The following is a 25,982-nucleotide window of genomic DNA, read 5'->3' on the forward strand; positions in this document are numbered from 1 at the left end:
TCGATAGCTCTTTCTTAAACTGTTCAAAATGGATTCAGGCTAAAATGTTGTAGATTTGCACCTGTCTCTGTTCAAAACCAGTTTTTGAAAGCAAGAGGAATTTAGCATGTGCTGTTTGAATAGTGTACCCTGTATAACATAGGGAGGTGATAGCTCAGTGGTACTACAATTCGACCATTAATTCAGACACCATCCTGGTGATCTGGGTTTAAATCCTGCCTTTGAATTAATCATCCAGTGATGACCGTGACATCATTGCCAATTGTTGGGAATTGCTGGTTCACGAAAGCTCTTTGGTAAAGGAAACTGCCATCCTTGCCTGGTCTGGCCTCCATGTGAGATAATGGGAACTGCAGATGCTGGAGAATTCCAAGATAATAAAATGTGAGGCTGGATGAACACAGCAGGCCAAGCAGCATCTCAGGAGCACAAAAGCTGACGTTTCGGGCTCTCTCTGATGAAGGGTCTAGGCCCGAAACGTCAGCTTTTGTGCTCCTGAGATGCTGCTTGGCCTGCTGTGTTCATCCAGCCTCACATTTTATTATCCTGGCCTCCATGTGACTCCAGTCTCACAGCAATGTGCCCTCTCGGCAATCAGGGATGGGCCATAAGTGCTGGACTGATCAGTGACACTTACATCCTGTGAATGCAGTTTTAAAAAATAGCTTTGAGCAGAACTACTGGCTGATGTTTTAATAGATTGCTACAGTCATGCAGTTTGACGGGTAATTGCATCGCTTGATGCAGCAGATTAAAAAGGTCTGACATTTCTTCATCAACCCGATCCGACCAAGTTGATCTAAATCTGGTAACAATAATAAGGGTATTGATCTTCAGTAACCCTGGGGCAGGAAAAGAATTCCAGCGGCCTTCACTCCAAAGGAAGATTTTGAGGTGGGAACCAGATCAGACTCAGCCATGACTCAGTCCAATAAGGTTCCAACATGAGCAATGGCTGGCAGGGTGAACCTCAATAACCCCAGCAAGAGTGATCAGCTTCAGGAGGAAATGACCAAACACTTTTCTTTTGCTCCTAAATTCAACGTTCCTTAAAAAAAACAAATCAAGTAATGGTGCTGGGGCAAGCCTGATAGCTGACCAAGTTTTTTCTATAGTGCGATATTTATTGAAAAGAAGTAAATAAAAACCACATTGCTCTTCCCTGAGCATGTTTATCACTTCCTGCTCAAACACATATTAGTAATCAGTACAGACCACGCATATAGAAGAAGATGATTTATCACGGACTAATCCAATATAGCTTCAGAGGTCAAAGATTAATCCAAGGAAGTCATGATTGAATTGCTTCCAACTAGGCAGGCTATTTCACTTGCTTGTCAGCAGAAATCCAGAAAGCATAAGCTTAAGGCCAGCAACCTTCAAGAAGGGCTATAGGTTCCTCATGGAGCACTGCATATTTGTAAATTAATACCTGACTATATAGGATTAGTAATAGCGACAGGTAACCTTTCTACGTGCAACCTAAGAGCATTTAATGATGCAAAGTGGATAAACGGTCGATTCATAACACGCATATATTTCACTTCAATTAGCATTAAATTAGCATTTAATCCCACCCACAAAACTGGTACAATGCAAGTGATAAGTCCCATCTGTTTACATCATAATAATAATATTAAAAGGAGAGCAGTTTCCATCACTGAGTGATTTTCATCAAGTTTTGGGTCAATGGACTGAGGAGTGGCGGGTGGAGTTTAATTTGGATAAATGTGAGGTATTGCATTTTTGTAAAAAAGACAAGCACTGAACATTAATGGTAGGGCCCTGGATAAGAAGCTAGTCATCCAGGTACATAATTTGTTGAAATTTATGTCACAGGTAAACAGGTTGGTTAAGAAAGCATTGAGCACACTTGCCTTCATTGCTCAGACCATTGAGTATAGGATTTGGGACGTCACATTTTGGTTGCACAGGACATTGATGAGGCCTCTTCTGGAGTACTGTGTACAGTTCTGGCTGCCCTGTTGTAGGAAGAATGTCACTAAACCAGAGAAGGTTCAGAAAAGATTGACCGGGATGTTGCTGGGGATGGAGGGTTTGAGATATAAAAATAGACTGGAAAGGCTGGGACATCTTTCACTGGAGTGTAGGAGGTTGAGGTTGATCTTAAATCATGAGAGGCATAGACAATGTGAATTTCCCCATTGTGGGGGAGTTTAAAAGTAGGGGACATGTTTTTAAAGTGAGAGGATAAAGATTTAAAAGACATGAGGGACAACATTTTTACACAGTGAGTGGTGGATGCAGCTGCAGATACAATGTTTAAAAGAAATTTGGATAAGTTCATGAATAGTAAAGGTTTGGAGGGATACGGGCCAGCTAGAGTCAGACAGTTGTACAGCACACAAATAGACCCTTCTGTCCAACTCGTCCATGCCAACCAGATACCCTAGATTGATCCAGCCCCTTTTGTCAGCATTTGACCCACATCCTTTTAATCCCTACCTAATTTACTTTGGTGACATGGTCTGCGTAGACTGATTGGACCGAAGGATCTGTTTCCATGGCTGTATGGCTGTATGGCTCTATGACACTATGATATTTTATGTAATATATCAATAGAATCATACATCTGGAATTTCCATAAGTTTCGCTTAATCTCATTGCCATAACTTCAGTCAAAGCCCAGTCTCACATTGGAGAAGATAGTCACCTTCAGAGGTGCCTGAAAAAGACATGGGCTATAGCACAAAAATGCTATGAAACAAAGAAATAAATGTTCCCAACAGTGACACACTTAAATATATTTTACATAAACCTATGGTTCACCATTTTCCTCCACTCTTCCCCTTAACAGGAAAATTTCCTCCTTGCTAGTGTGTAATAATTTCCAACAAATTTCAACCGCAAGAACTGCGGATGCTGTAAGTCAAGAACAAAAACAAAAGTTGCTGGAAAAGCTCAGCAGATCTGGCAGAATCTGTGAAGTAAAATCAAACTTAATGTTTCAGGTCCGTTCTGAGGAAGGGTCCCTGGTCCCAAAACGTTAACTCTGATTTTTCTTCACAGATGCTGCCAGACCTGCTGAGCTTTTCCAGAAACTTCTTTTGTTCCAATAAATTGCATGTGGTCCATTAACACAAATGTGGGAATTAATGATCCTAACCATGACTCTTTGTACAACCACAAAATATATTGAGCTTTAAATGAAGAGAAGAGTAAATGGTTAAGAAGAATAAAAAGTAGCCACTCATAATTTCGCCAAGCTGAGCTCTTAGTCTGGCAGAAGGAAGCTTTTAAATCTATTGGACTATGTGAGCAATTTGGTTCAAATGAGTTCACCCACGAATCCTTTCAAGAATAACTAAAACTGTTGCTTGTCATATCCTCATGGTGGAATTGAAAGGTGCCATCTTAGTGGGACCAAACTTCCGTAGACCTCAGCCAGTCAGGCTAGAGCAATACAAATTATTACGGAAGATTTATATTCTACTCAAACACTCACAACGGCATAGAGGAGATGGCTCACAGAAATCCCTCCTTTGGATAGGGACCACATGTGAGATCCCCTGCTGGTTTCTCCTTCTCTCTGAGCCTGGAACAGGAAGGCCAACAACAGCACCCATTCATTGATCAGCTAATTAAGACATGACCAGTGAGTGAGTACAAATCCTCTTGCTGTGCTAACTGGTGGCGATAATTTCCTCCAAGGATCAGTTAATGACCCATAAACTCAAGTTCATATTTGTTTCAATTAAACAGGGTAAAGCATGCATTTGAATAGTATGAACAGAAATTAAAGTAACGCAGGGTGAAAGTATATCCAAACGCTGATGTATTTATCCACTGAACTTCTCTGGGGAGACAGTCAGCTGATTTTGGAACCAAAATGGTGCAATTTAAGAGGGGATGCTGGTATTGTGGTAATGAAATAACATTAGTAATCCAAAGACCCGGGTTAATAACTCTGGATTATGGTCTTGAATCCCACCAAAGCAGTTGGCAGAATTTAACTAATAAATCCAATATTTACTTTGAAATCTGAAATTGAAAGCTAGTCTCTATAATGGTGGCCAGAAAATTACCATTGATTTTCATTTTTAAAAAGTCGGGTTCACTAATGTGCTAGGAAAGGAAAACTGCCATAATTTCTTGATCTGGCCTGCATGTGGCTCAAGATCCACAGTAAAGTGGCTGCGTCTTAATTACTGTCTGAAATGACCACACAGTTTAAGACCAGTTAGCCATGGGCAACAAAATGCTGGCATTGCCCTGAAACAACCATCCCATAAAAGAATTAGAATTTTTAAAAAACCTGGATTAAACCTTTAATTACTGGATTAGTTAGCTCTCAGGTCTCATTATGTGGTGAAATTAAAGTGAGAAAAGCAAACTTAAAAGAAATCTTTTGCAGCATTTGTGACGGTAGTGGACATTCAAGGATATAACCTTTGTCTTAAAAGATTTATCTTCTGCCCCTTCAAGCTTTACCTTTTGAAGGCAATCCATGGTGAAGACCAGACATGAGTGCAATAAAATTCCTGATCAGCTTAGGCCATCCCCTTTCTTCATAATCTATTATCTTCAGTAAGGGCTCAAGCTTGGCCTCAGTGTATCTCTGCATTTTGAATTAGCTTATGTCTATTCAGCATCGTTCAGTGACCTGACCTAGGTACAATGCTTCCTCAATATTGCAGTGTTTGGATATGCATACCCTTACGGTGTTCTATCCTACGGACATTGGTTTCTCAGTAAGACAAACAAAGTCTTCCCTGTACTAAAATTGAAGTAGCCAAGAACTGACCACAGATCACCAAGTGACCCTGGCATTAAATAAAGACAAAAGTAAATGGTTGAGCATACTAAAAGGCAGCCACTCACAATTTCACTGAGCTGAATTCTTAGTCTGGTAGAAGGAAGTCTTAAAATCAATTATGAGCATGGACTGCAACATTAGCACAAATGCCCAAAAGAGAGCGACTGCTGAGTTAAAAAAAGAAACTTCTGGTTTAGTAGCAAAAAAACTCAGACCTTTATCTTTGTTGTGTGATAAAGTACCCGTGAGAATATTTTAAATTCAATCGATCCATTATCAGCCCTGTGGCAACAACAAAGAAAAACACAAAGTCAAGAATAAGGTCAGTTTAAAATGGCTTAAAATCTCTTTTGACTGCAGAACTAACACTTTAAAATGTCAGTTTGTAATGTATGATCCTGAGAAAAATATATTACTAACAGGTATGATTGCAGATCATTAAACTGCATTATAAATTGATGAAAAATGTTGCTGTAGCACTTATTGTTTCCTATTCATTGCATGCTTACAATAGGCTCAGCATACTTATTGAGGTTGATTTAAATCAGTGGAGTGCATTCCAAAGGTCAGTTTATTGTATCTGCTACGGTGTCTGTCCCAGTTCTTAGTCACTAGCAACATTATTCTCCTGATAATCCCATTACCTTTCACCTTTGTCCACCATCACATCGCACTACAAAGAGCTGCTCAGTTTCACTTTGTTTCAAAACTTTTCTAGATTCACAAAAAGAGTTCCATTGTTCACTTCAGATTCTTAAACCTAGTAGTATGCATGGCAAAGAAAAGCCACTGGATTGTAGAAAGTGCCTTCATAAATGATCACCTGATTCAGAATTCTGGAGATTGTTGTTCGATGGCAAATATAAAGTTCATCCCATTATTCCTATCTTTTGAGTTTATTTTACTCTTGGAATGACAGAGTGTAAACATGGCGTCTGAGTACTGGAGTGGAAGGAAAGAAAATTTTTTGTAACAGGTGTGTCCATGATAACTGCTATATGGTAAGGAGATGTGTATGCTTTGGGGCAAGTGAAAAAAGCCAGCCAAAGAGAGAAGGAAAATGAATTATAAAAATACATTGCTGTGAAACCAAGCAAGTCTCACACAAAATTCACATCAAGGTCAACAAATCTTAGCTGAGATAATGGTCGAATCACTATAATTGACAATAGCATCACTGGGGTAGGGAATAGAAAAGTCAACCGAGGTTTATAGTTCACTTGACTTAGACTGAGTTGTGATGTGTCACACATTGCAATTGAATAGTCTATCAATATCCAGTAATGAAAACAGAAAATGCTGGAAATACTCAGCTGTTCTGTCCTGCATTTATAGTGGGATAGCTGGTAAAATGGTTGGGCAGGGGGAAGGAGTGGTAGGAATATGCCAAGAGGGAAAATCCTCATGTCTCCATGCCATGTCACCAGTAGCAGGAAAGTTAAGGACTCGGCTGCTCCTCTGGGCAGCAAGTGGTACCATTTCAGTGATAATGGGAACTGCAGATGCTGGAAAATCTGAGATAACAAAGTGTGGGGCTGGATGAACACAGCAGGCCAAGCAGCATCTTAGGAGCACCACAGTTGACGTTTCGGGCCTAGACCCTTCATCAGATTTTTTTTGAAATTTGATGATGGCATTCAGGCTTGCCTGATATTTATTGCTCATCCTTCATTACCCTGAACAAGATGGGGGTGAATGGTCTTCTTGAACTGCTGCAATCGTTCGGGTAGAGCAATACCCACAGTTTTGCTGAGAAGGGTGTTCCTTGAACTTAGAGTCATAAATTCATAGAGCTGTATGGAAACAGACCTTTCAATCCAATTCATCCATGTCAACCAGATATCCTAAATTAATCTAGTCCCATTTGCCAGTATTTGGCTCATATCCCTCCCTGAAACATATAAAATAACCAGAGGGTTAAATAGGGTGGATAGGGAGAGCCTTTTTCCCAGGATGGTGACGGTGAGCACGAGGGGGCATAGCTTTAAATTGAGGGGTGAAAGATATAGGACAGATGTCAGAGGTGGTTTCTTTACTCAGAGAGTAGTAAGGGAATGGAACGCTTTGCCTGCAACGGTAGTAGATTCGCCAACTTTAGGTACATTTAAGTCGTCATTGGACAAGCATATGGACGTACATGGAATAGTGTAGGTTAGATGGGCTTGAGATCGGTATGACAGGTCGGCACAACATCGAGGGCCGAAGGGCCTGTACTGTGCTGTAATGTTCTATGTTCTCTGTATGTAACCCTTCCTATTCATGTACCCATCCAGATGCCTTTGATTGTTGTAATTATACGAGCGTCCACCACCTCCTCTGGCAGCAAATTCCATACACACATGGCCATCTGCGTGAAAAAGTTGCCCCTAAGATCACTTTTAAATCTTTCTCCCTCACTTTCAGCCTGTGCCCTCTGGTTTTGATCCAACAATAGTAATAGAATGGTGAAATAGTTCCAAATTAGGATGGTGTGTGATTTGAAGGGAAATTTGCAGGTACTGGTGATGGTGGTGGTACCATGCAATTGCTGCCCTTGTCCTTCATGTGGCAGAGATGACAGGTTTGCAAGGTGCTGTGGGAGAAGGCTGTGCGAGTTATTGCAGTGCATCATGTCAATGGTACACACTGCTGCCACTGTGCATCGGTGATGAATGGAAAGCTTGTTGAAGGTGGTGGGTAGGGTGCCAGTCAAGTAATTTGCTTTGTTCTGAACAGTGTTGTATTTTTTAAGCATTGTTGGAGCTGCACTTATCCAGACAAGCAGAAAGTGCTCTGTCTCATTCCTGACCTGCTCTTGTTGCCGCAGTATTTCTAAGCAATCAAGTAAGGACAACCACTTGGCTCTGCGAGCATTTTACCTGCAGGAGGAGGATCTGTCACAATGTGGGAACACCACTGGGGTTGCCCAGCGAACACAAGAGGGAGGATTCCTTCCTTAGTGGGCACTGCCTGCCAACAGTAGATCCCCTGGAGACTACTGCAGTAGCAGCACGACACCGGGATTTCACTTTTACTGACAAAATTCATGTCCCGATGTGAGATCTTAATCAAGGCAAATGAACAGTTAGCTAAATATAGATTCTTTTTAATTATAGAAGCCCTACGGTGTGGAAGCAGGCCATTCAGCCCAACAAGTCCACATTGAACCTATGACCAGAACTCCACCCAGACCTACCCGATCCCAGTAATCCTTCATTTCCCGTGGTTAACGCACCCAACCTACACATTCCTGGGCACTATGGGCAATCTAGCATGGCCAGTCCACCTAACCTGCACGTTTTTGGACAGTGGGAGGAAACCAGAGCACCTAGCAGACATGATGCAGATACAGGGAGAACATGCAAACTCCATACACACCTGAGGGTGGAATTGATCCCGGGTTTCTGGCACTGTGAGGCAGCAGTGCTAACCATTGAGCCACCACGCTGCCCAATATGCTGCTGCCAACACAAAACTTTGTGCAAGCACAGAGAAATTCCTTCAGGAGAGGAAGGGATATCTGAGAAGAAAACTGATTGGGAGAGCAGTAACTAGACTGAATGTGCCAATACAACCTGGACCTACCATTCACTAGGGTAGTGGATTGATTACACTGTATCACTGACCCTGCAGCCCAGGGCTCACTGCTGTGAACATGAAACTGAGAATTATTCATAGAATCCCGACAGGCTGGAAATAGGCCATTCAGCCAAACATGTCCACACCAACTCTCAGAGCATCCCACCCAAACCCATCCCCTAATCTACTCATCCCTGAACACTACAGGCAATCTGGCATGGCCAATCCACATAGCCTACACATCTTTGGACTGTAGGAAGAAACCCATGCAGACAAAGGGAGAATGTGTAAACTCCACACAAACAGTCAACTGAGGGTTGAATCAAACCCGGGACCCTGTTGCTGTGAGGCAGCAGCGCTAACCACCATGCCACCATGCCACCCTTAAACATAACCCATCCCTACCAAGCTTCAGCATAACAAGTCAACCAACACGACAAGCTATCAGCACAAGAGGCAGCGGTGTTTTTATTCTTTACACGTCTCCTGCTCTCCTTTGCACTCTTGTAATGAATTTGTTTTCAGTCATTACGGAGTTTAACCCCAAATTATCATTTTTGTTTTACCAGTAATCAATTTAGTTTGAAGAAGATATTTTCATTAAAATAATTCAATAGGTCACAATGAATGCAATATATTAATTGAGCAATTGAGATCATTATCTTCAGCTCTGACAGCAGCTAAAGGTGGGCAGTCACTGCTGGGTTCATGAGTGCTGCTACTTCCTGGGAATGAATATTTTCAAGATAAATGTGGGCAATGGTAGATAATAAACGAAGGACATGAATCCCCTTAGGATATAGTAGGACAGACAGGGAGGGTCAATAAAAGGAAAGAAAATTTAAATAATCAGGAATAAGCAGATAAGGTTTTCAGTGAATGTCTTTAATGTCTGTGGTTGGAGAAGAATAGGCCACAAATGAACCAGAGCAACAATATCTATGTTTAAGGAAAAGAGGAACACGTCGCTCTCTCGCTGACATATTCTGATAATTTTTTTTAACTTAACATTTCATTTTTCAATGCTCTGTTCAGTTTTTGTACATTCCCAATCTTCAGCATTATCATTTTGTTACAGTCAAGATTCAACGTATCATGTCCTGTGGGAAATTGCATCCATTGGGTAAACTCTTCAGCTCACTCAGTTTGCCCCACTGTCTTTAGCCTCCAGATTTCAAAACCAAAGACAGGCATTAACTAATTACGTCTCCTTGATTCACCTTGTCTTCAGTCCTATGTGTTACCACTTCGATTGGTGTCATTCACTTCAGCTCTTCATCTTGGTTTTGTCAGTTAAAACATATTCAGTAATTCACAATTGTTTGAAATTAATGTGCAAGTCCATTTAACAGCGATGTTACACACATACAGACTTTTGAAGATAGCTAAGATCCCTATGGTTCGTACTATTCATCGGACAACTCACTGGTCACATCAATCATAACTAATCTTTCCTAATGACACTTCGCCAGCATATTTCCTTCTGTTTTTGTCCAAATGTAAATTTTCTTAAAAAAAAGCTATTTGCCTGCTCCCTAGAGACAATCTTTAATTCATCATCACATGGCACAAATGGAAACACAAATCGAGCCAAATAGATGACAGCCTTTCATAATCAAATGTCAGTGAATAATTAGGAGGATGGGTTCTTTAAACCCATTCTTCACTTGTAATTATTTGGCAAGAGTTTTTAGATGATTTATGTCTCGATTTTTCATTGTTTGCCTTTTGTGTTTTTTTTTCACTATTGAGTCCATTGTGCTTTTTAAGCAATATTCTTGCCTTTTTCTTCCTTTTTTTAAATGACACAAAATTTCACAGATAAACACCAGCTTCTCTCACTAATATTCAACTTGACAGACCTGTGTCTGTCAGACAACATCTGATTAGTTTAAAATTTATCTGGAACCAGTGACAACTGAGACACTGTGCCATGCAGAGGGGATTTACCAATTTCTATCTGCCAAATAGGGGTTAAGCACTGCCACACAAGTACAAAGGAGGAGATAGAGGGAATATCAGCCCAAGTGTTGATCTCCTCATTTCCCATGGAAAAGCTCAGAACAGTGTAGCCAGGCTCCTGCAGTATGTTACCTGCTACATGATTGATCTCCAACAATGTGACCTGTACATCCATACAAAATTACACTGATGATGTTATAGTGTTTCCTGGTGATGGACTTCTCAGGGCTGCCTCCTGGATCAGGCCAATTGGGGGGCCACCATTTCAAGTCTGGTCATATTGACTATAAGCATCAGGCACCCAATATCCCCCACCCAACTTATGAAAATGGATATTTGTATTCTTCATTCTCTTCCTCAAACCATTTACTTAAAGATACAATGTTATAATTGATAATCTTAGATGATAAAATCAATTATGTGTGACAAATCCTTTCATAGCAGCCTCCAGGCTTATGTGAATGAGTGAAATAGAAAGTACTGATTTTTTTTGTAAACTCCATACATTTCTTTCAGTTGGAGCTCAGCACAGAGAAACCACTTGACAACTTTGACAATGAGTTTTAAAGGTTCCAATGAGCTTTAGCGATTTATTGATATCTTGACAGTTCTTTGACAGCTTTAGTAATGTAAATGAGTTCATGAATTTCTAATGGGCATTGTATTTATTTTGAACCATCCCAAATGGCACTTGACATCTGCCAAAAATATCCATACTCAAGGGGGGGTAACTGGCCTCTTCAGAAGGGTATGTTTCTATCTGAGCACATCTATAAGTTTCGGCTCTATGCTACCAGATCTAACCTGTACACTTCCAGTTTCACGTACCTACTTCGCCAAGATCACACATGAATTAAAGCAGCTACTGATTTAGACAGGTAGCTGTGTCTGGAAGCTGAAGACAGACAATTTCAAACTTACGCCTTCCCCCTCCACTCCCCACTATGAAGGTGGTAGAGGTCAGGTTCAGGTTTTCGGGGTTGGGACTCCTGGATTTAAGTCCCTTCTGACGCCCTTGGAAAATATAGGCTTTGCAATCAACAACAGCTACTTGCATTTAAAAAAAAACACATTTGTGTAAGCAACAGTAATCTTTCACCAAGTAAGGTTGGAACCTGAAGCAAGTATAGAGATTGCTGGAAAAGCTCAGCATGTCTGCCAGCATGTGTGAACAAAAATCAGAGTTAACACTTAGGGCTGAGGGGGCTCCTGAAACGTTATTTCGGATTTCTCATCACAGATGCTGCCAGACCTGCTGAGCTTTTCCAGCAATCTCTACTTTTGTTTCTGATTTACAGCATCTGCAGTTCTTTTTGTTTTTGAGGTTGTAACATGTCCCACCTTGCACTGGACAGCCTGCTTTGTCATTTAGAAATTCATCTTTCTCAGTCAATTCCTTGTTTTATGATGCAGACATTAACAGTGATTCTGCAAGTTACATCTCTGCAAATGTTGGTCCCTGCTGTTGGCATAAATGATAATAATCCTATGGCTTCAAATACCAGATAATCGAGCTAACAGGAGGTTGTTTTGTTTTACAAGCTTTATTAACAGCACTGTTAAATATAGATAGGGCATAATCACTAGAGTTTGGAGGGCAGAAGTAGAGTTGTTTTGGCATTTATTCTGGATCTTTTTCCAAAAGACACATGAATACTCATATCTATCCCTTAGCTTACTTACACATCGCAACATCAGTTGAATGGGCATGTCTAAGGACTCCCTCTTTAATTTCTATTTATGGAGTGCTTGCACGTTGTTGATTCAAACTTGCTCAAATTGTAATCACAGGGCAATCTGGTTTTCACACTTATTTGCCTTGCTTTCTACGCAGTTAGGACAGATACATACCTAGTTATGGATTGCAAGAACTGCTGATGCTGGAGTCAGAGGTGACACAGTATGGAGCTGGAAGAACACAGCAGGCCAGGCAGCATCAGAGGAGCAGGCAAGTTGACATTTCAGGTTGGGACCCTTTTTCAGAATGATTTCTGAGGAAATGTGTTTTTCCAGCTCCATACTGTGTTATCACATACCCCGTTATTACAATTTCAAACACAAATGTTATTACTAAACAAGTCTGAACAAAAGCTCAATGACTTTTTATTTTTTGAGAAAGTATAAGAGGTAAAAATAATACACCAGTCGGCTTAAAAGAAGTTTATCAGCCAACCATGAAAGATGATATGCAATAGTCTTGATTAACACAAAGCAGCAGGAAATACCCATTTAAGGTCATGTTGACCCTGCTGCAAATTTAATGCTACATTTCTGGCATCTTGTGATTTCAAAAGCATCCTTTCCAGTATTAAGGCTATTGAGTTTGCAATAAATTTTCACAAGCAGATTAAGCGCCTTATGACTCTGGGCACATCCTAGCTTCTGTTGCAATCCTATTAGACATAACAAATGTCAACATTTCCCTTTCCACATACCTACAGCAGAATCTTACCTGAGTCTTTGGATCAAGAAATGTTGTTGAGACTCAGATATTCTACTATCCTTCTGTTTGATGAAGATTTACCTCAATACTTACAACTCAAGAACAGCCGAGGACTGAAAAAAGCTATTCAACCTTAACTAACTCTGAACTTTCCTGCAGTTTCTCACTGCATTTTAAAAAGCCCAACGGTTTGCTTAGTTAACTGGTTTGGTGTAAAGTCACTTTTCACAAACTTAAATTTTTCTGTAATGATCTGACAAGCCAGATACACTTTGAAGTTACATTCCGGGTTTATAGCACAAATGCATTTTGCAAATTGCTCGGATTTCTTTTTTATATGCTTCTCAGCCACAGCTCAGTTATCTGTAATTTTGCATTCTTCAATCTGTCATGGTGGTGTTGAGTGACTGTGTCCTTGTATCTTTAAAAAAGCAGCAAGAGAATTTAATTATATGTATGAGGTCACGTCAGGAGTGACAAAAACCTTATATTGCGTTGATAAGTGTAAAAATAAAGTGGCAGGCGAGCATTTGCGCATCTTTTATGTTTATTAATACAGACACTTGCGTATTACTGCTGGTTGCTGTCACCAGCCCTTTTTAAATCAGGGATAAACAATTTACTGTGTGTACTGGCATAAAAAAAGAGTATTTTACACAAGGGAAAGTATAAAATAAGAAAAGGTTATTCAGGATATTAAGCTTCATTCAGCACACCACATATAACTTACAACTCTATCGATCTAGAAGATGCTTTAGAGTGATAGAAGAATCCTTACAGTGTGGAAACAGGCCATTCGGCACAACAAATCTATACCAACTCTCTGAAGAGCACCCCACCTACCCAATAACCCTACATTTCCCATGCCATTCCATCTAACCTACACAAACCTGGACACCATGGGAAATTTAACATGGCCAATCCGCCTACACTGCACGTTTTGGAAACCTGAGCAAACCCACGCAGACATGGGAGAACATGCAAACTGCACACAGACAGTCACCAGACGCTAGAATTGAACTTAGATCCCTCGTGCTGTTAGGCAGCGGTGCTAACCACTGAGCCACCATGCTGCCTCAAGTGCCTTACCAAGTGAGGTTAAAAACAATTTTGAATGTCACATTAACATCACAATTAACAGGAAAGTGCTTTTATCAAAGGTAAATACATCACACAATGTACAAGATGAATTGCAGCTACAGCAACTCATCAAAGGTCTTGGACAGTGCCCTCAAAACCCATGACCTCTATCACCTAAAAGGACAAGGGCAACAAGTGACTGGGACCATCACTACGGGCAGGTTCGTCTCCAAATCACCGACCATCCTGACTAGGAACTGTATCATGACTGTATCACCGTCCCTGGAATTCTGGAATTCCGTCCAGAATAGCACAACATGGACTGCAGTGATTCAAAAAGTTTGCTCACTCTTATCTCCTCAAAGGCGACTTGCATTGGCTACAAATACTGCCCTTGCCAGCAAAGCTCACATTCCTATAAACCAGCAATAAAACCTGGCTGATCTAACTGAATAAAATGAATCACAAATTATGCTAAGTGATCTGAGCTCAGCTGCAGATTTAGGAGGATAGATCTGAATGATTTTTAGCATCCTGAGGGTACAAACAGAAGAAAACTCTGCTCCCAACCTGCATCCAGTGGCTTTAATAGAGAGAGATAAATATGTTCTGTAATCAAACTTTACTCTGGACCAAGTTATCCTGAAAAAGTAGTTGATTGCTCTCTCTTGAGCCAGACCCAGGCGTTAACTTTAGGTTTTTTAATTCAAACTGATCACAGCACACTCTGGTGCTTCACTCAAGTGACTAGTCTTCAGTTTTCAAGCCTTGACCATGATGTCAACAATACCCTGGATTGTGAAACTACATGCAAAGTATCCTTGCCACACAGTGCTCATGTGCACTTGACAGCAAAAAGTATAGTATCAGGAGTATTTTCCCTAACTAATACACAAGGGCTGTCATAGAAACACTGCTGCCTTGTGATCTGATATCATCGAATTCAGCAAAGATTGTGCTGTCTCTTTAAGACTTTGTCAATATAGAAAAAGGGTACTCAAATTCCACAGCGACATGTAAATAAAATCAACTCCTTAGTTATGAAGCCTTGTGCTGATTAGGCCCTCAAACCAACATCAAAGAATCAAATCTGACTCTCAACTCCCTGGGGTAGGGAGGCCACAGCTGTCGATCGAAGCAATTTATTAAAGCACTCTAAGAAGACCCTCCAGAGGGACTCGACTCTTCACTCCAGACTTGGCAGCAATATAGGTTCCAAATCTTTTTATAGTTTTACTTATTTATTTACATCACCATATAGAAGTGATTTGCTGCATCAAACATACCACTCAGCCAAGAAGGAAAATCAAAGCCATCAAATTAAATCAAAGACGCAAACCATTTCATGTTAAGAAAGCAGGAATTAAAAATTGATTTTTTTAGAAAAAAGAAAACAGATCCCAGCTGACTGCTTGCAACCCACTAAAGTAGAGATGCATATGCTCACCAATCAGGGCTTGCACCAAATTTATTAACCAATGACTCTCAAAGGAACCCAGAAAATGAGCATGTTTAAGGTGCAGAATTTAATGTCAGAGCAACAATTAATGAACTACCTAGTCCCACAAAGGTAATTCCCCATAATGTCTGACATTGTTCCTCACTTCCCCAAAACAACAGCTGGTGGACCTTTGGCTCCCTTCAATGGATAAACAGTTCATAAATATCCAACAGTGAAGGTTGACTGGTTCCTGTTAAAACTCCAATTTTGGGGGTGAAACAGGGTTGCATCCCTCATTTTAAATCCAAAAAGAATTGGAAATGCTGGCCTGACAATTGATCCGTTGAGGCTCAGCTTTCTTCTAGGTTTTGTGCATCAAATGGCTGGTGGTGACATCAAGCTCTTCACCTAGCATTCAGCTACAATTCCCATCCAGTCTGCCATGATTATGCAGCAAGTTGGGAAACAGGAAAGCACCAATCTAATGAGAGAGAGACAGAAATAAGGAGCAGCTCTGACCACAGGGCAACAGTTTACAACTCATTGCTGGTCCCAGTCTGCTCCTGTGATTTTACTGCCTGCCAATATGTCCTCCCTCCACTCATTTCTCCCAATTTGATGCCTCACTTCAGCCTTACCTCTGCACAGGAGCTGCCAGATTTCCTTCACCACCCTGACTGGTCAGCTCGCAATCTGGGTATGCAATCAGAGTAGCCAGGTTGACACAATTATCACAATGAGGTCCAAACACAGAAAATAGCTGTGCAAGTGCTCTGATCATTCTGTCTGTCTGATATACACGCAATATTGTAATATCAAGCCACATGTATGTGTACATACATTTAGCATTCCATGGATCAAAACTGCTAGTGACTTTACTGATTTTAATGGAAAGCAAAATAAGATGGGGGCAATATTGGCAACCTATCAAATCCCATTAGCTTTCCAATCACAGGTTTGGTTAAAATTGCCTTCAATGGTCTTTTATTTTGCAACACCATGACAAACCTTTAGGATGGGTGCACATTATCACGGAAAGAGCTCAGAAGAAAATTATCTGTATTCGTGCAAAAGTTGCTCCAGGGCTTTATCATGTTTCTGATCGACACTTAACAGACTGCTACTTATGTGAGTGATGTGTACAGCCAATTAATGTTGGCAGTTTCTCCTCTCTGGTATTATTCAGGGTGTCCATGCCTCAGGCTCCATTCTTGTATTTGCCAAATGCACACAGATTGCAACATATCAATTAATGTAACTGTAGGGATTTTCTGTCACTCTGTTCACATGTCCGTTACACACTTGATAAAATAAGGTGTCTCAGTTTTGTTCAGCTGTGTATTCCGATGTTAACTCCTGCGATTTCTCATTTGGTCAGATTAGCCTATTTTGCATGGTTTAACAGCAATTCTAATATTTAAGCGCTAAATAAATTGCATTCAGTGGTCATACAGAACTAGCTATTTGTTCCTGATCTGTGGTGTATGTCTCCAAAATTAAAAGGAAATACGGTGTCCGACTGATACCCACATGGCTTGTGCAGGAAACTTCTAATTACGCCCACCCTTTGTTTTCCACATGTTACAAATAAAAAATGTCAACAACACAAAATATCCGGTGGAGCCAGTTACAATGAGAATGTGGGCAGAATATAACAGAGTAGCTGCAGCTATGCAGTGCACATCAAATTACTTTCAATCACACTTATGTTAATAGCCACAAAAGAACTGGCTGAAAGGCATCCTTGGTCATCACTGATTGAAGATGGTTCCAAATCCACTGAGGATACATTGATAATGTCATAATGGTATTGGCATGTCACAATGAATTCAATGACTAGTTAGGGCAAGGAACATACATAGTGCAGTATTCAGCAACAAGAAATGCAGAATGAATAACTCTTTCCCAAGAGTGATTGCAACGCAATAATCTTATTGAAGGATTCAGAGAGGACATGAATAGAGCACCCTGAACCAAAGGGATCTCATTGCTGCTTTTATTCGTTAAGTATAACTGAATTTATTATTTTTTTCATTTTTTTGCTGTCAGTAAGCTTTCATGTCATTGCTAATGGTTAGTCTGAAGACAAATTAACATTTGTCATTCTGTGACTTAAAAATTGTACAGAGACAGTGCCTCTGCCACAGACCATGCCAAAGTTAACTTGATCCATTGATTTTTTGTGGTATCATGAACGTGCTATCCAGAACAACAAAGATCATTCAACCTGCAACCAGCACCCCAGGACTGCTTTGTGTAAATTCTGTCACCTTAAGGACCTACTTGTTTCTGATCCACAATCTAGTGAGTTCATTACAACAAGATTGCCATGAGCGATGCAGACGTTTTTTACAAGAACAAAAAAGTTCTGTTTCAGTGCATTTAGAAAATGGATATATTATTTCAAAATTAAGTTTTTCATTTAAACTGTGACTGACAACTGTATCTTCAACAGATTTGATAGAAAATAGGATAGAAAACAAAGGCTTCCTGCACAGAGGAGCAAAAGTAATGCGCAGAGTTGAAGTAGGACCATTCCAGGTTAATGGCTGTGTCAATGCTAATGTTAATTTTGTTCCCCTGTACGAGAAAGCCAAAGAAAAACAAATGAAAGGGAATTCAATTTAATGATAATTTATTACAACTGCTCAATTCTTTAAAAGGATTCTAATTGTTTCATGGCACCACAGATACATCATCGCAAGAACAACAGGATTAATAACATCAGGATGTCACAAAGCTTTTTTTAAAGAGGAATGTTGTTCCCCTCAACTGCTTGGTACTAGAATATTTTTCCACCTTTGCAATTCATGTCAGTATCCACTTGGTCAGGTTTTATGTGGACTAGATAGAAAGCTTCCTCTGCTTTGCCTCTACGTCTTGCCAATGGAACATTTTGTATTTACCACACAAGCCAGCCTTGGCTTCTTGAAAGTGAGATTGCTAGTTTTGTGCCAGTTAGTTGCTGAATTATGAACACGTTGTGTTGTGGACTTCTGCCCATTAGGAGCTCCATTGAGTCTTTGCAATCACCAAGGAAAAAAACTATTTGCATTTCATCAGTTTCAATCACATTTGATGCCAAATGTAGAAATGAAGGGGCAGTGTATTTAACACCCAATCCATCCCAGGAGAAAAAAGTAAGGGAACATTTTTTTCAATCAACACATCACATATGGCTATCTTAGAATTATTGAACCCTTTGTTTTGGAATCCAAGACAAATAGATTTGTAGTTTACCAGTGATTTCAATTTAACATCCTGTATTCATTGCTCAAAATGCAGTCTGCCTGGGGAGGTGAAATGCAGTTTGTATGACCATTTTCTAAATTCCACTATTCATCTCATAAGAGTGAACCTGAGCCTCCTGTCAACTGTAACTTTAACTCTACCTTGCTCACATGCAGCGCTCCCTGTCTCAGTTTCCAACACCATTCCAATGAAGGTCAAAAGAAGCTTGTGGAACAGCACCTCATCTTTTGGTTTGGCACCTTCCAGGCTCAATATAGAGTTCAATTCCAGGCCATAATCCATGCCTCCACTTTATTTCCCTTTTCTTTGCAAACTGTGTTTTCATTCTAGTTTTTTTCCTTTCTCTAGCCTTTGGACGACAATTGTTCATCATTCTGCCACTTGTACCTCCTATAATCATATTCTTTGTTTCTTTACTTGCTCCATAATCCCTTTCTTTGGCATTGTACCTCTGATTCTTGCGTCATTTAATCTATCACAGACTTTCCCATTTATTTTTCTTCTCACTCTCCCCCTTTCACTTTTTTAAAAATCTATTGCATTCCTAACATTTCTCAGTTCTAAGAAAAAGCCATCAATCTAAAATGCTAACTCTGTCTCACTGTCCACAGGTGCTACTTGACAGACTAAGTGTTTTCTTTTTTATTATTTCAGATTTACAACACTTGAAGTATTTTACTTTTGTATTAGTTTTCATCCTTTGTTCGGTTCCACCACGGACTCAAATGAAATGAAGGGAACACCAGGCTGTTTAGTTGTTACCTCAGTCAAAATCTTGTGCCCTACCCATTTGCAAAGTTGGTGAAGGGGAGAGGTTTTGGGTGATGGGCTGGACTTTCCTGTCTCCGTCCTGTATGAATGCATGGTAGAGACCCATAGGATGCCCTTGCCAATCTGTGACCAACTGAGGCCTTTGAGTGAGCAATTAAAACAATGCAACTCAAATGGCTACTGCTGTTATTCGTCCTCTACAATCTCGTGCAAAAAGCCCTTCTTCATTTGTAACTCAAATCGTTAATTCAGGATAGCTGAACTTCATCCTGTTATTTTCAAGAACTTCAAAAATTACTTTGGTCAATAGTCTGTTTCAATGAGCTTTCTGTATTTCCATCTGATGCATAGGGTCCTTACCGAGGCAAGGCTGTGAAGCATTAATTATAAGGATTCAATTTTCAGCTCTCCAGGGAAACATCATCCTCTCTTAAATAGATTGAATTTTTTGCATTTTGTTTTATTAATTGTTGGGACGTGGGTGTCATTGGCAAGGCCAGCGTTTATTGCCCGCTCAGTATTGCCCTTGAGGAGAAGGTGGTGGATCATTTTCTTGAATTGCTGCAGCCTGAGTAGTGATTGTACTCCACAGGTGCAGTAACAGTGGAGGAACAGTGACAGAGATGAGAGACAGTGGGAACTGCAGATGCTATAGAATCCGAGATAACAAAGTGTGGAGCTGGATGAACACAGCAGGCCGAGCAGCATCTTAGGAGCACAAAAGCTTCCATGAAATGGGCTGCTGACTCTCATGGTTGTTTCCCACAACAGCAATCTCACCCTGAAGCAGGACATGCTACGATCTGAATTTCCCTACCTCATGCCTCCAGAACCATCACTGTCTCTGTAAAATTCAACGCAAAGTGTCAACAGCAAGCCCTTCTACATCAAACAAGCATAAAGCTTTCGTGCTCCTAAAATGCTGCTTGGCCTGCTGTATTCATCCAGCTCCACACTTAGTTATCTATAGAGGAACAGTGATGTGTTTCCAATTCACTATGGTATGTGGCTTGACCAATCATTTTTATAGGCAATTATCACAACAAAAGCTCCAGGCATCATCCAGTTCTAAAATTAGCCCCCATCGCACCAACTTCAATAGATATTATTGAAAACTGCTCTTTGAACATGTTTTTATATTGTTGATTAAGTCAGTGGTTGTTTAAGAAGTGAGCAATTTTAGAACTTAAAAAGAGTATTTTATTTCCCATTGTCAAGTCAATTCCAACTCAAAATAAATCCTCCTCCTGCTGTACCAGAGCACATTTCCATCTTAAATGCAGAATGTAAGAAACTCAAGAGTAAATTTGCTCTACGCCATATTCAAATATCCTCAGATCAGCTAAAGTGGAAAGATCTTTCCACCTCATTCAATCAAACATATCCAGCACAAATATAGCTGGGTTATATAATAGATGAAAAGTAAAGTTATGTCACACCATAAAACACTCAGATACCTAGTATAGGATAGAGGAAGCAAAGTTCAATCCAGTCTGATCCAATGTCAGAACTGTATCATCAAGATTTCTAAATGCAGCTAACAATTTTCGTTTCCTGCTATTCACATGCTTTTGTATCTTCTGTAGGTGATATTGTCAAGTCAGTGTTCTATATTGCCAACTTAGGGGTTGTTTCTGTAAACGTATACCTACTATATTTGTTTGATTTTGCATCAGCCCGTCAAATTAAAATTTTAAGACAGTATTGTATGACTGTTACCTGGAAATAAGTTAAAAATTTACAACTTCCAAACATACAGATTGTTCAACTTTGCAGCATAAGGAAATTCAACACAGGCTGAATTCATCAAAGGCACTTAAGTGCCAGATTTGAATCACAATTCATTCTGATGTTTAGAGAAGAGCTAACAATGCCAGATCGTTCAAACATGTCGCTATTTTGTGTTTGATCTCCTCTAAGGTTTTGCAGTTTATATCATCATCAGCATCAATAGCTGTGTAGCTATTGTATGATTGTATTGTAAGTTAAATGTAGCAATTCATTGTTTAACGGACATTGATGATTAATTGATCACTTGTTATTCACAAGTTGTCAGGTTATCAAGAATGCTGTTGCACAGTATACTTTAAATACTTTTATGTCTTTGGTGAATTATGTAATATTAAAACGATAATTGCTAACTTTGGACCATTGTAGTATTTTCACATTGCAGACACACGTGGGGCCGAACTTGCCCATGACTGACAGGATCAGGATGCTGTTGGGGCCCAAAACTGCGCAGAGCCTCTGCCAGAGCAATCCTACATGAGGCAGCATTTTAGTTGGCCACCTCCACATTCACCATGCAATTGAGGAATGTCCGCTGACCAGAGAAGGACAAGATGCAATTGGAGAACACACCGCAAAGTTTGGCTCAGCTCAGCCAGGAGACGAGAGCGCTACTGGTAAAGCCTCAAAATGGGCAGATTCACAAGTACCTTCCTCTTCAGTGGTGCAAAAGTTAACAAAGAACTATGAGAGGTCTCAGGATGGAGGGTTGACTCCTCCACAAGAGTGCCCATGGCCACTCCTGGACCCTCTGAGCATTGCAGCCTCCCAGTGCAAACAGGCTGTCATGAGGCTATCTCAGCAATAGTGCTAGATTCCTGAAATATTAAAATTGCTCTTTAATTAGGGGATTTGACAGCTGCATTGCTATCCCACTTCCATGAAATGAGCTCCTGACTCTCATGGCTGTTTCCCAGAGCAGCAATCTCACCCAGAAGCAGGACATGCTATGATCTGAATTTCCCTACCTCATGCCTCCAGAACCCTCACTGTCTCTGTAAAATTCAACGCAAAGTGTCAACAGCAAGCCCTTCTACATCAAACAAGCATAAAATCAGATTGAGGAGTCATCAGCTCAGCCCCAACAAGGTGCTGGAAACCCAGCCTTAGAACAGCCCAATTACTGCACTAAAGTGGCATTTATCTTTCCCATGTCAGCAATCCTTTTAAATGAAATTGTGTACAGGGCTAAACTAAGAAGAGTTTTTTTTCTCTCTCTGTTAAGTGGAATGACTGAGTGGAAATTACCTAAACTCACTCAAAAAAGGACTCTCCTAACCAATAAACAAAACATCATGAAAATATATTTTCCATTGAAAGTAGAGGTCACCTGCTTCCTAGCCTGAATCAGGAATGCTCTTCCACTAGCTGTTTTGGACACTTAGAAACAGCCTGCAGTAACTGTCCTTGAACTTGCCCTTGCTACTGTGTAAAAACATTACTCATTTTTTTGATATTTTTCTGGTCACTTTCTCCATCACTCATTCTCTTTCGCAACATGGTTTTATTAAAGGGAAATCTTCTTTGACAAACTCGTTGGATTTCTTTGGTGATGTAATGAGCAGAATGGATAAAGAGAAAAAGATGCAGTGTATTTGAATCTTCAAAAAGAATGCAATTGGGTGCCACATAACAGGTTACAATACAAGCTGTTGTTTAGCTGTTGGAGTGATATGTCAGCAAGAACACAGGACTGGCTAACTAACAGGAAACAAATTGGGATAAAGCTCATATTCAGGGTAGAAAGAGCCACAGAGATCAGTGTTCGTGCCTCTACTATTTACATCTAAATTAATGAACTAGATTAGGGTGGCACGGTGCCTCAGTGGTTGGCACTGGTGTCTCACAGCAGCAGGGATCCGGGTTTGATTCCACCCTCAGGTGACTGTCTGTGTGGAGTTTGCACATTCTCCCCGTATCTGTGTGGGTTTTCTCCGGGTGCTCCAGTTTCCTCCCACAGTCCGAAGATGTGCAGGTTAGGTGGATTGGCCGTGCTAAATTGCCCATAGTGTCAAGGGTAGGGGGTGGATCTGGGTTGATTGCTCTTCAGAGGGCTGGTATGAGCTTGATGGGCCGAATGGCCTGCTTCTACACTGTAGGGATTCTACGATGATGGTGCTGACAGTACTGTAACCAAATTTGCTGAATGTATGAAGAAGGAGGGAAGTTAAATTCTGCAGAAGACACAACTCTGCAAAGCCTAAGAGCAAGTTAAGTCAGTGAGCAAAAATTTGGTAGACAGTGTAAGTGGGAAACGGTGAGGTTATCGACTTTGGCAAGAACAACAGGAAAGTGGAATATCATTTAAACGGAATTTTAAAGAATCAGAGATGATTTTAGTGAAATATAAGACAATTCTGAGTGGTTTAACAGGGTACATACTGAGAAGATGTTTTCTCTCGTGGGAGGTTCTAGAACTAGGAAACATATTTTAAACTTAAGGGTCTCCCCATTACGATGGAGAAAGGGAGGAATTTCTTCTCACTGAGAATTGCTATTCTTTGGAATTCTTTCAAACAGCAAGCAATGGAGACTTCATCATTATATGCATATTATACATGACATTAAGGCCCCAAGTTGAGAATGGATTCTGTTTCTGAGCACTGGTAAGTCAATTTGTAAGCAAATTGAAACCCAATACAGTACAGCAGAAAGTAGCCCTTTGTAAGTATGAGAATTTTTTTTTTCCTTTATTCATTCACGAGATGAGAGCATCACTGGCTAGGCAGCATTTATTGCCCATCCCTAATTGCACAGAGAGCAGCTAAGAGTCAACCACATTGCAGTGGCTCTGAAGTCACACGTAGGCCAGACCAGGTAAGGATGGCGGTTTCCTTCCCTAAACGACATTAGTGAACCAGATGAGTTTTTCTTGACAATTAGCAATGGATTCACGGTCACCATTAGACTGTTAATTCCAGGTAATTCCAAATTCCACCATCTGCCATGGCAGGATTCGAACCCAGATCCCCAGAACATTACCTGGGTCTCTAGATCAACAATCCAGCGATAATAGCACTAGGCCATTGCCTCCCCCTAGATCTTTGAAATTAATGTTAATATGGGATCTCATTCATAAATACAGCACTTATAAGTCTGGTGTTCACAAATCCAGAAATTGCCTGTATACACATTGTCATTATATGTATCTAACACTGTATCAGGCAGAGTTTTCATTAACAAGAGAATCAAGGTTATGGAGGGCAAGCAGGAATGTAGAGTTAAGTTCACAATTAGATTACTCATAATCTTATTGAATGACAGACAGATTCGAGAGCACAAATGGCCTATTCCTGCTTACATTGCTTATGTTGTCCAAAGCGCGACATAAAGATTGATTTCACTGAAAAACCAAGTACTATTTCATGCAAAGTTGATGCAGTTGGAACTTTTATTATATCATGTTCATGGCACTGTTTTAAGATGAAAGGGGAATATTGTTTCATGTAATTAATGTAAAATATCACAATTAATATTTAAAGAGCACACTCCAATTAGACAAGAATTGCAGATGGCCATTATACTTGGTCCTACCCTTTCTCAGAACAAGGGTGAAAAAATGCTGTTATTGATATTTCTATAGGGAGACCTAACATCCACTTTTTACTTGCAGCATCCATCTACACAGGGAAATGGGACAAGTTCACTTTGGGATTCCCGGTTGGCAAGGACAAGCTGATCTGTTTCCTTGCTGTATGGCTCTATGACTCTATACTTAATATTAATGTATTCGTGAAAAGGGGCACCTCTGGCTGATCAGCATTTATTGCTGAGAAGGTGGTGGTGAGCTGCTTTCTTAACTGCTGCAGCCCACTTGCTGTGGGTTGACCAACAATGCCATTAGGGAGGGAATTCCAGGATTTTGACTCAATGACAGTGAAGGAATGGCGATATCTTTCCAAGTCAGGATGGGGAGTGGCTTTGAGGGGGAATTTGCATATGGTGGTGTTTCAATGTGCCTGCTGCCCTTGTCCTTCCAGATGGAAATGATCAGAGGTTTGGAAGGTGATGTCTCAGGATCTTTGGTGAATTTCTGCAGAATGTCTTGTAGATAGTGGACACTGCTGCTACCGAGTGTCACTGGTAGAGGGAGTGAATGTTTTTAGGCATGGTATCATTCAAGCAGCCTGCTTTGTTCTGGATGGTGTCAATCTTCTTGAGTGTTCTCGGAGCTTTACCCATCCAGGCAAGTAGGGAATATTCCATCACACTCCTGATTTGTGCCTTGTAGATGATGGACAGGCTTTGGGTAGTCAGGAAGTGAGTTATTAGCTGCAATATTCCCAGCTTCTGACCTGTTCTTGTAGTGGCTGTGTTTATGTGGTAAGTCCAGTTGAGTCACTGGTTAATGGTAATGCCCAGGATGTTGATGATGGGGATTCAGTGATGTTAACACCATTGAACGTCAAGGGTTCGTGGTTAGATTGTATCCTATTAGAGATGGTCATTGCCTGGCATTTGAGTGATGTAAATGTTACTCGTCATTTGTCAGCCCAAGCCTGGATATTGTACAGATCTTGTTGCATTTGAACCAAGGCTGTAAGGAGATCAGGTGCTGAGTGACCCTGACTCAAACTGGGCTTCTCTGAGCCAGTTATTGCTCAATAGCTCTGTTGATGACACCTTCCATCACTTTACTGACGAATGAGAGTATAACGATGGGGTGGTAATTGACTGGGTGAGATTTGTCCTGCTTTTTAGGTACAGGTAATACTTAGGTAACTTTCCACATTTTCAGATACAGCACCAGGGACCCGGGTTCGATTCTAGCCTGTGTAGACTCTCTATGCAGAGTTCCTTCCTGTGTCTATACGAGTTTCCGCCATGAGCTCTGGTTTCCTCCCACAATCTAAAGATTTGCAAGTTAGGTGGACTAGCCATGCTAAATTAGTATTCAGGGATGTGTAGGT

The sequence above is a fragment of the Stegostoma tigrinum genome, chromosome 1 (assembly GCF_030684315.1).
Source record: "Stegostoma tigrinum isolate sSteTig4 chromosome 1, sSteTig4.hap1, whole genome shotgun sequence".
Taxonomy (NCBI): Eukaryota; Metazoa; Chordata; class Chondrichthyes; order Orectolobiformes; family Stegostomatidae; genus Stegostoma; species Stegostoma tigrinum.